This window comes from Melospiza georgiana, chromosome 24, assembly GCF_028018845.1.
Source record: "Melospiza georgiana isolate bMelGeo1 chromosome 24, bMelGeo1.pri, whole genome shotgun sequence".
Taxonomy (NCBI): Eukaryota; Metazoa; Chordata; class Aves; order Passeriformes; family Passerellidae; genus Melospiza; species Melospiza georgiana.
In genome coordinates this window covers 4,869,465-4,881,702 of record NC_080453.1, presented here as the reverse complement: position 1 = coordinate 4,881,702, position 12,238 = coordinate 4,869,465, and positions in this window count along the sequence as shown.

Here is a 12,238-nt window from a genome sequence, read left to right as displayed (position 1 = left end):
ATTCGTTTTTACTTTCGTAGTTAGTGGTTTCTGCCTGATTTAGGAAATTTCTCCAGTTTCTTGTCAGCTTAAATTATTATTATTTTTTTTTCTGTGAGATATGTTGTGTAAGCAGCTAATTTTGGACAGTTTGTTTTCTCTGCATTCTGTAATGAAGTAATTATTAGAGAAAGATTGAATTACCTTTATTTTTACAGATAGTGATTTATGAAGATAATGGAGGAAAAATACTCAGTTCACAAATATTGCAGTGAATCTGCTGAAGATCTGCTGAATCTTTAGTGGAGGACATTTCTGGAAGACCTTCACAGACAGTAAGAGCAGCAGAGATGACTCCAGTTCCTTGCCTGAATATCAGCTCGTGGATTCCTGCACTTCTTTCCCTTCAGCCAAATGCATCAGAAATGCTTTTTCAAGCCCTGCAATCCTTGTATACAGATATTACCTACTGGAAAATGTATCCCATGCCAAAACCAAGTGCTGCTGCCAAAGCAAAAGTTCCTTACTTGCAACTCATTCCCACATTGAGCTTTTCCAGCATCCCCTCACAGGCAGATCTTGGTTTCTGTCATTTCCCAGGCCCTGTTCACAGATAAATTAAACACACTGACCACCTTGCCTTTTCCACCACGAGGATATTTCCTAGACCTTCCTGCATCCTTTTGAAAGCCCCACTTAGCAGCTGTTTTTAGCAGTGGGATGCGACCACCTCCCCAGCCTGTGAGTGTGTGACAGCCTTTCCTTGAGCTTCTAGAGGTGTTTATAGCAGGGAAATAGAGCCCTAATCCCTGCTGCTCTTTTGTGCAGGCTGCCACAGCATTTGTTTTCTCCTAGCCTTGTAAATATTTCATGGCATTCCTAGATTTATTAAAAATATCATCATCCCATGAGAGCACCCACCCCCCCCTTCCAGACCCTTGGTTTCAGGTTATTGGAGCTGTTTAACTTTGAAGTTTTTGAGCAGTCAGTTAAACTTTGTTTTTCCTGATTGCACTTTAACACCCTCCTTCTCCTGGGGGTGGAGCAGACACTTGTGTGTTATCTCAGCTTGCTGGGAAAGCGTCTCCCACTATCTTCTGGATATTAACAAAACAGGGAGTGAATTCCTTGGAGCTGTGTTAATCCCTGATCCTTTCAACCCAGGGAAGGGCCTGTGGCATCTTCAGCCCCTACATTTATTTCTGATGTGTTTCAGCAATTCCAGGTCTTTGTCCTTCTCCTCGTGGCTGTTCCATTTATTTTGTAGTTGAATGCATTCTTATAATGGGTTTTGTTTTCAGTCCACACTGTCCTTCCCAGCCCATAAGGTGTTACCAGTACCCAGGCTGAAAGCCAGCAGTCAGCTGAGATTGTTCCTGGGAAGGCAGGGATCCAACAACTTTTATTTCACACTTGATTCTGTGATTAGTTTTTCAGGCTTTCAAGCCCATCTTAGCCATCAAAAGGACTTAAAAATTGGGTTTTTAAAAATAACCTGTCGTTATTTTAACAGTGACCTGTGGTCATTCCAACCTTTGCTTGTTGAAATTCAGACAAATTTACTTGTGATTGACTAAAGGAAATTTTTCAAACCTCCCCAAAGCTTCCCTTCTGTGGAGACCCCAATGCTCCTTCCCATCCATTTAGACTTCAAATTGTTGCTCAGAGGAGCTGGGCACTGCTCCTTGGGTACTCAGCTGCAAATCAAATGTGGACATTTCTCCAGATTATCAAACCTGAGCCCAGAGCTCTGAGTTTGGGCCAGTGGCAGGTCAGGGTGGCTGGTCAAGTCTCTTCTGGTATTGCTATCCATGACTACATAGAGAAAATGAAGAGAGAGAAGAGAAGAGAAGAGAAGAGAAGAGAAGAGAAGAGAAGAGAAGAGAAGAGAAGAGAAGAGAAGAGAAGAGAAGAGAAGAGAAGAGAAGAGAAGAGAAGAGAAGAGAAGAGAAGAGAAGAGAAGAGAAGAGAAGAGAAGAGAAGAGAAGAGAAGAGAAGAGAAGAGAAGAGAAGAGAAGAGAGCCATGCTCATCCTGCAAGCATCTCCAGTTGTGCCAGGTATAAAGGGAGATGTCTCCAACCATGGCAGAGCTTTCCCTGTGTCCCAGCAGAGCCTTTCCCTGTGTCCCCAACCATGGCAGAGCCTTTGTCCCCAGCCATGGCAGAGCCTTTCCTCTGTCCCCAACCATGACAGAACCTTTCCCTGTGTCCCAACAGAGCCATTCCCTGTGTCCCCAGCCATGCCAGAACCTTTCCCTGTGTCCCCAATGATGGCAGAGCCTTTGCTGTGTCCCCAACCATGGCAGAGCCTTTGCTGTGTCCCAGCAGTGACTCACAGCAGAGCAGACACGGTCACACTGTGGCTGCTGCTGTGGGCACTGTGTGACATATGAAGTCACTTTGGTCCCCTGACTCACACCGAGGGTGCAAGGGCACTGCTCAGAGTTGATGATTTTGTGTTTCTCCCTGTGATTTCATCACTTCAGACGTTCGGTGTCTATTTAAAGTTCTGGTTCCTGATTTTTTTTTTTTTCAAGCATTTTATCTCTTAAAATCAGAGCCCAACTTCCTAAGAAACTCTGAAGTAACACCCTGCCAGAGGGGAGGCCCTTCCAGGTGAAGCAATATCCTCCCCAGGGTGACGCTGCCACCCTGGCTGTGTCACCAGCCCGTGGGTGTGGGCTTTTCCTCGATGCAGCCAAACCCTGTGGTGCTTTCCATACTCACAGATGGCAGCAGGGCCAGCCATGGGAAAACACGGGGGGAATTTACAATCCACTCCATGGTTTGGCCACTGGATTTCTCTTGGAGTTTGGTTGTTAATTGCTGGCCCGAGATGTGCAGGATGTCTCTGTTTCAGCCCGTGTGTCCAAAGAACGAGTCTGGACTCTTCACTTTTCTGTCTTGAGGTTGTTTATTAATTCTTATCTATAAAATTTTCTTTCTGCCCAGCCGAGGTCTGCTCAGCAGGGCAGCCACAGGCACTCTGTGTTGTCCTTTTATACTACAAACTACATATAACATATTTACACTTAATTCCCAACACCTATCACCTGTGTTAGACAGTGCACTTCTACTCTAAACCAATCCCAAAGTGCCAACATCACTGCAGAAAATGGAGGCCAAGAAGAAGAAGAAGAAAGGCTGGACACACCCAAGTTCCTCCATCTTGTCCCCATAACCCCAATACCAAAAATCCTAAAATCTACATTTTCACCCCGTGATAATTATATTATTATACTATTCAAACCTGTGTGACTTTCATGTCCTCATACAAAGCTGGTAACTTGCTCCAGGGGTCAAAATCAGATCCCCAGGTGCTCTGGGCTGTGTGCCAGGGTCTCTGAGCCCCCTGGCAGGGTCCCAGCAACTCTGGACGCCCAGAGGGATGTACTGAGTTCTGACAGATTTCTAATTTGGAACCTCTGATGCTGTGATGAAGACCCCATGAGCTGCTCCAGGCATGATTCCTGATGGGGGCATTCGGGATCACAGCTGGCTCAGCAGCTCCAGAGTGGAGGTTCCTGATTCTCTGGATTTCCTCAGTAAAGACACATTTTATGAAAAATCCTTTCATTAGGATCTTTTCTCCTGAGAAGCTGGGAGGCCTCAGGAACAAAATGTAAACATTGATTATCTGCTGCTGTGGAATGCCACAGGTGCATCTGGGATTGGTCTCATGTTGGTTGTTTCTAATTAATGGCCAATCACAGCTGGCTCGGACTGTCCGGTCAGTCACAAGATTTTATTATCATTCCATTATTTTCCTTTCTAGCCTTCTGATGAAATCCTTTCTTATATCCTTTTAGTATACTTTTAATATAATATACATAATAAAATAATAAATCAGCCTTCTGAAACATGGAGTCAAGATTCTCATCTCTTCCCTCGTCCTGGGACCCCTGTGAGCACCACCACAGAGAAGTGTATTTCCCAGGGTAAGAAGTGTATTTCCCAGGGTGAGAAGTGTGTTTCCCAGGGTGAGAAGTGTGTTTTCCAGTGATGGGAAGGTCCTTTGTCACATGAGGGGTCATTGTGAAAGGGGGGATGTCACAGGAGCTGCCTGGAGAGGGGCAGATCCCTGATTCCCTGAGCATCCCTCAGCTTGAGGCCACAGCTCTCCATCAAAGCATTTTGGTGAGGTGAAAATAATCAGAGTTTTATGAATTCATTGTCTTGGCTGAGGTTTAAAACATGAAACAAACAATTTTGATTTGACTGAATGCACGACCAAAAAGCCAAAAATAAAGCAAAAGAAGAATTTAACTTTAACCCAACAAATCCTTGTATTCTCTTGAGTTTTCACATGATTTCTCAACATAAACAGATTGATGAATCCACTCATATGTGCAGGCATTTGTTTGGTGTGTTCCATCTTTTCCAGCAGCTGAAATCCCACAGTTCCCAACTCCTTGGAGCCCTTGGAAGGTGCTCAGAGAGGCGCTGGGGGAGCACTGGGGGTCAGGCAGGGACACAAACCAGGTGTGAGCAAAAGTCACAGAAGGGAGTGAGGGGGGGACCAGCCCAGAGTTTGTGCTGCCTTATCTGTGCTAAAAATACACCAAAGTGCTATTTCAGGAGTTGGACTCGATCCTTTGGGTTCCTTCCAACTGAACATATTCTATGATTCCATGAAATATTTCTCAATTTGCAATCTCTGGCAACTGCTTGACACAAACCCGGCAGTCTCGGGGGTGAATGAAAATAAATGGTTTATTTGACCCCCAAAAAAATCATTAATTTCTTTTTTTTTTTTTGTTTAGCTTTGAAGGAAAAAGAAAGCTCAAATATGTTCAAATGAGAAAGTGCTTTAGGTGAAAGAGCTAAGTCAGCATCCTCTTAATTCTCATCTTTTCATTCTCACAAGGCTTTTCCCAGGCCTTTCTTCCTCTGGAAAAAGAATGGGGCCATCTTTTATTATTTATTTCCTATCACAAAGGACCTGCAAGACTTTTCAGTGCAGGAAATTCCATCCTGGGACAGGCTGGCACCTGCTGGGAAAGAACCAAGCAGTGATGGTGCCATCACAATTTGTCTCCTCCACTATTTATTTACTTCCACAAGCCTGAAGCTGTGAAGAATTTAAACCAGCAAACTAATCCTAAACTCTGCCATAAGGGACATAAGAGAAATGCTGCTTGAGCTTTTGATTAAACTGCTGGGTTGAGTTGCTTGTGGTAGACCCAGCCCATCACTGTGATGTTTTCTGAAAAATCCCTTCACCAGGATTTCTTCTTCTGGGAAGATTAGAAGCCTCAGTTTCACCATGTTTTGCTCCTCTGGAATGTGGTCTGGAGATTGTTAATCCAAACATGTGAATTGTTTTTCATTAACGACCAATCACCATCAGCTGTGCCAGAATCTGAGAAGTCAGTCATGACCTTTCATGATCATTCTTGTTAAGCCTTCTGATGTATCCCTCCTCTTTCTTTAATATAGTTTTAGAATATAATGTCATATGATGTAATATAATGTCATATGATGTAATAGAATAGAATAGAGTATGATATGATGTAATATAATATATGATATGATGTAATATAATATATGATGTAATATAATATGATATGATGTAATATGACACGATATAATATAATATAATATAATATAATATAATATAATGTAATGTAATGTAATGTAATGTAATGTAATGTAATGTAATGTAATAGAATAGAATATAATATAATATAATATAATATAATATAATATAATATAATATAATATAATATAATATAATATAATATAATATAATATAATATAATATAATATAATATAATATAATATATCAGCCTTCTGAGAACATGGAGCCAAATTCTCATCTCTCACCTCATCCTGGGGACCTCACAACACCACCCAGCCCCCATCAAGGCCTTGGGCTGATCAGGCTGTTCCTGCCTTGTTCCACTGCTCTGCCAAGTGTGCAAACATGGAGCATCTGTTTCTTTTAGTAATTTTTTCTTTATCTGCACCATTAATCTCTCTTTGATCGGGAACTTTCAAATCCCACTGCCAAATTATATAGCCATTAATTCAAAGCTCTTTTTCTAGTTCACTGCTTTTCTTTTCCTCTGAAGAAACACCTTTTATCCCAGTGAATGGAGCTGTGGATGATGCATCTGACCTTTTATTCTTTGCAGTGTGAAGCCAAAGGCTTCAGAGCATCTCCTGAGCAGGAGCTCTGTTTCCACTCTCCTGTGGTGGAAATTTGAACCCAGGTGGGTGCAGATTGTCCTCAGCTCATGCAGTGCTCAGATATGAAATTTGGGGGGTTTATTTGGAGCTATTATTGTATCATGAGTCAGTTGAAGCAGGTTTCAGGGGAATAAGGCTTTTGGGCTGAATTCTTTGGCAGTAAAGTTAATTTTGATAACCAGCAAAATATGTAACATTTTGCACCAGGGTTGTTTACATTAGATATTAGGATTTTAAATTTTTTTTTTTTCTCACAGAAAGGTTGTCCAGCCCTAGCACAGTCTGCCCAGAGCAGTGATGGAGTCACCATCCCTAGAAGTGCTCAAAAATTGAGTGGATAGGCACTGGAGGGCATGGTTTAGTGGTGAACATGGTGGTGGTGTTGATGCTTGTCCTTGATAATCTTAACAGTGTTTTCCAACCTTATAGATTCTGTGATTCTGTGATTTTCCAACAAAAGTTTCACCACTGTCCTCTTGCCCAGGTAATTCCTACTGCGTGAACCTGAAATTGCCCCCATTCCACAGAGTCCTGTCCTGAAGAAACAGCCTCATGCACAGATTTTCAAGGCAAGAAAAGAAAAATTATCAGTGTTGGGAGAAAAATGAAACAGAACTCAAAGATTTGGTGGAGATTTTTCAGTTTGAATTTTGAGTTTGAGTTTGAATTTTGCTCCATTCAAAAGCAAACTCGATGCCTTTCTGGGGCTGCTGACAAGGCTGTTCTGTGGTTGCAAAATACAACCTTTTGAAGATACGATTTGTTTTTCAGAAAATAATTAGTCCAGGAAACATGAAATTTGTCAAGTTGTGTTTTTAGAGTGAGAGAGGAGCCACTTGTGGAGGTAGAAGTGCACTCAGGCTGGGAGCAGAGGCACTGTGGCTGCCTGTGCCCCACTCAGATACACGACTTTCAGCACATTGGGTGAATTGTCAATAAGGGAGAACAAAAACACCCTTGGAAATAGAGTGAATCCCTTTAATGAACAAAAACCTTGTGCAGGAGAAAGTGAAATGTTGTTTAATGAGCCTGAGGCCCATTAAAGGAAGAAATCTGCTATTTACCTCTCTCTGTACTGTGAAATCTCTCTTAAACAAACACCTGCTATAGGCATAAAGTGGTTAAGTATTAAATTGGCTGCACATTATACCCAGACTATTATCAGTTATCTAAGGAAAACATTGCCTCCTTTTCAGAGCTTTTTGCTGGAGACTGTGGAAGACAAGAACTTTATTGTTGGCTCTGTATCACCAGTTTTACCCTGAGGTGTTCATGTCCACCTTTCCTATCTGAAAAGCTGAGATTTCCACAGAGTACCACAAGAAAAAGACTCCTGCTGTGATTACTGATGGCGAGACCACCCATCCCAGGGGATGAAATCTTCTTGGAAAACCTGTCCACAGGTCAGAGCTGGGTGTGTTTGGGGGCCAGATTTGCCAAGTTTTTGTAGGCTGGGATGTGCTCTGACACAGGTTTGTGGGCTCTCAGGAGCCTGCATAGTTTAAGGTAAAAAAGTCAATTATTGGTGTAAAACGTGGAGAGATTTCCTGTTCCTGTGCCAGCGATGGCAGAGGAAAAACAGGGTGGAGGGTGGATATGTAGAAAAGGATGAAGTAGAAAAAGATGATGTAGAAAAAGATTAAGTTTCTGCCCTTGATGGTGTGTGTGCTGCCCAAGATTGTTGTGGAGCATCCCAGTCTGATGGTGGATCTTGGAGTTCTGTTTCATTTTTCTCCCAACACTGATTGTTTTTCTTCTCTTGCCTTCAAAATCTGTGCATGAGGCTGTTTCTTCAGGACAGAACTCTGTGGAATGGGGGCAGTTTCAGGTACACACAGTAGGAATTACCTGGAGCTGGTGGAGACACCCCAGTCTGGGATACTGGTGGAGCATCCCAGTGTGATGCTCCACCAGTCTGATGGGCACAGCCCTGATGGTTATAAAATTCACATGGATTGCTGGTGAATTCTCATATTATAGCCAAAAAGGGACAAGCTCATTTCTGTAGTGACATCAGCGTGTTTGAAACATTCAGAGAACAGCAGCAAACCTGTCTGGGACTCAGAAGAGAAGATGAAAAGTGTTAACATTTTTAGCACGGCAGTCTCTGCTTCAGCAAGGTCATGACACCAGCCCATTATCATTTGAAAAGTGCACTCATGAAAGGGGAAGAAGAACTGGTTTGGAGCAAGTAGGTGCAATGGGATGAAAGGCACAAAGCTTCGTTTCAAGCCCAGAGCAGCCACTTCCAGGTACTCGACCGAGAGCTGCAACACACAATTTCCTTCCTGCTGCTGCCACTGCGATTGCCTGGCTCTTTCATCTGCAATTTCTATTATTCAGATAGGTGGAAATTACCCCAATAAATATTGATGGGCTGGTGTATGGGAATTTGTCCCAGATTGCAAGGCAAGATGGATTCTATTTGCCATCTGCATGGCAGTTGTCTTCTGTTCAGTGGGCAGTTTTCCTTATTTCTTCCACAGCCACTCCTCCCTCCAGGGAGACACCTGCTGATAACAGCTATGGAATGTCCCTGCATGGCTGATAAGAACTACAGCATCCCACTGGGAGATGGGAGCCCAGAGGGAGGAGCCAAGCATTCCTACCCGGATAGAATCTGGAGATTCTGCAACACCAGCACGGCTTCTGCACTGGATTGCCCAGAGGAACAGCAGCTGCCTCTGCCCCTGGATCTTCAGAGGCAGAGACTGCACCTTTCTCCAGGATCCCTGCTCCAGCAGAACCAGCCCTGACACTGCAGGAGGGCTGAGCCACAATTCCAATGGCACTGCTGCCAACAGCCTGACCCACAGGGTGTCAGGTTGGGTTCTGACTTTGGCACTGTTGGTTTAGTTCACTGCATTGTTTATTTTATCCTTTTATTTTCTTCTCAATTAAAGAACTGTTACTTCCTGCTCCCATATTTTTGCCTGAGAGCCTCTTAATTTAAAATTTATAGCAATTTGGAGGGAGTGGGTTTACATTCTCCATTTCAGGGGAGGCTCCTGCCCTCCTTGGCAGACTCCTGGCCTTCCAAACCAAGACAGAATGGCTATGCTGAGTTTGGGTCGGTCACTGGGCAGGCACATGTGAACAGGAATCAGGGACTGGGGGCCCAAGGTGCTCTGCAGACAGGGTGGGAGCAGAACTGGGGTCTCCAGTCCGTGCAGGGTAGGTGAGGGGATGAGAGAACCCTCTCTGGGCCTTCCTAGCTATGGCTGGTACAACAATCTTTGGAAATTGGGCACAGCTCCTGTTTTTTTTTCCTGGAGAAACCAGAAAATCAGAGAAGATTTAACTGCACTGGAACTTTGTTGGCTGCTCCAGGACTCATTTTTCCAGGTGCTGCAACACCCTGGCATGGGGAATTGTGCTGGAGCTGGGGCTTTGCATATTCAGAGGAGACAGGGACCAGGATTCCATATCCAGTGACCTCAAGTCCCTCACTTGGCTGGTGGGAATTGGGAAAGTTCCTGTCCATGACCCCAGAGAACATCACCAAAATGATACTTGCTAATTCTATCAGTCACCAAACACCCTTTCAAATGAAATGTCCAGAAATAAAGACATTTAAGCACTTAAAAGTGTTCAGGATGTTAATTAATTCTGATGATTTGTATGTTTTAATTATTCACTGACACTGTATAATTTTTCAAGCAGAAAAGGAACTTTTTAAGGTGTCACTGCCTTTGCTACTTAAAGCAAAGAAATGGTGTTTAATTAAACTGAGACCAACAAAGCTCTATTGTGTGACACTTGCAAAGCAGGCTGTGAAATAGGAAATGTCAAAGATTAAACAAACCTTTTTCAGAGCCAGCTAAGGGGAGAGGTGCCACTGTTTATAAAATCAGAGCCAGGAAAAATATAATAATTAGAAAAAAACAGGTCACATGGAAAAACAATATCCAACTTGACAATTTTTCATGCAGATATGATTTGAAGTTCATTACTCATTGTATTCCTGCACAGAAGGCTTTTTGTTATTCTTTGTGCTAAGTCATTTTTTAATTTAAATGGAGATGAAGATGTGTTCAAAGGAAATTTTTAAACAAATGAACCCAGATGCATTTCATGTAGTTTTTGATATAAAGGTTGAATGAAGCTGCAGGGAAGAAAAACTGCATCTAATTAATTTATATATTTTTTCACAAATAGATCTGTTTCTGACCACTTTCTTTAGTATTCATGTGTGGTTGGTGAGCAGGGAGTACATGAGAATATTTCCTCATTTGAAACCTAGTTTAATTGCTTTTGAAAAAATGTAACTGTTGAAATTAAGCTCTAAAACATAAATATGTGTATTAATGTAGATGGAGATGATGGGAGATTTTTCACTGGCTGGATTTCCTCACATGGAGCTGGATGATATTGCAATCTGAGATGCTCATTCAGACGTAAGACACATATCATTAAAATGCACTTTAATTCCCTTCTTTGCTGCTTAGAGCTATTTTCCACCCCAAAAGGTTGCAGTGCAAAATATACAAAGAGACAGCCCCCTCCTCCCTCCTGCTCCCCTTGCAGTGAGATGAGGCAGAGCATCCCTCCAGAGCCAGCCCTGCCAGGTGTGTGAGGAGACCTCTGCCACCCCACTGCCACCCCAGCTTGTCCCCAGCTCCTGCCCCAGCTTGGGCCATGGGTGTGATGGTGCTCCCAGGGGTTTTTGGTTGAGGGAAGAGACGAGGATCTGACTCCATGTTTCAGAAAGCTGATTTATTATTTTATGATATATATTACATTAAAACTATACTAAAAATAGAAGAAAGGATTTCATCAGAAGGCTGGCTAAGAATAGAATAGGAAAGAATGATAAAGGTTTGTGGCTTGGACTCTCTGTCTGAGCCAGCTGACAGTGACTGGCCATTAATTAGAAACAACCACATGAGACCAATCACAGATGCACCTGTTGCATTCCACAGCAGCAGATAATCAATGTTTGCATTTTGTTCCTGAGGCCTCCCAGCTTCTCAGGAGGAAAAATCCTAAGGAAAGGATTTTCCATTAAAGATGTCTGTGACACCATGGGACCCTGGGTGAAAATCCAGCTCAATCCTGGTTCCAGTGCCCTGGAGAGTGAGAAGCTGTGGCTGTCCCTGGATCTCTGGCAGTGCCCAAGGCCAGGCTGGACACTGGGGATTGGAGCACCTGGGACAGTGGAAGGTGTCCCTGCTATGGCAGGGGTGGGATGGGATGAGCTTTAAGGTCTCTTGCAGCCCAAATAATTCTGTGATTCCATGATTCCATATTTTTCTTCCTCACCAAACACAGCCCCCAGGCTGCAGACCCTAAGGTTCATCTAATTACAGCTTTGGGTGGATCCCTCCTGCTGCGGGGACCAGGGGGTTTCATGACCAGTGTGGGCTGATCATAGCGCTTGGTCCCAGTGCGTGAACATATTCTCAGAGCTCTTTGATGCTCTGGAACCCAGTGGAGCAACAAGAAGGCAGTTTTGTGGGAAACACTGGAGCCCTGAGGTGGCAGCTGCCAGCAGGCAGAACATCTCAGGGGTCAGTGTTACCTCAGGCCTACGTCCGAGCAGTCCTTCTCAGCAGTGTTTGTTTCCTTCTGCTTCATGGCTCTCGCGGTTCCTGGGCTGTTGGGATGGGACCTCCAGAAGCCTCCAGCCCACCTCCCACCCACAGCAGGACCATCTCCAGCAGTGAACTTCCAGAATCATGAATCAGAAGGAAAGAAACACTGGTGAGAAGGATTGCTCACATGTAGGCCTGAAGTAACACTGATCCCTGAGACGTTCTGCCTGTTGGCAGCTGCCACCTCAGGGCTCCAATGGTTCCCAAAACTGTCTTGCTGTTGCTCCACTGCCCGTCCCCACTGGGTTCCTGTAGATGTGCTGCTCTGTTCCATGCTCTCTCACTCCCAGCAGGCAGAATTCCTTCTAGACCTGTTGGGGAAGGTGAAACAGGAAAGCCTTGTAAATATGATTGTCTGGAAAAGATTTTGAGAATATGGAAACTATAAGTGAAATTGAAATGAAATCAAGCTTTGAGATCCCTCAGTTACTGAACAACTGGAAAACAATGGCACGGCCAGCTGAAGGTGATCC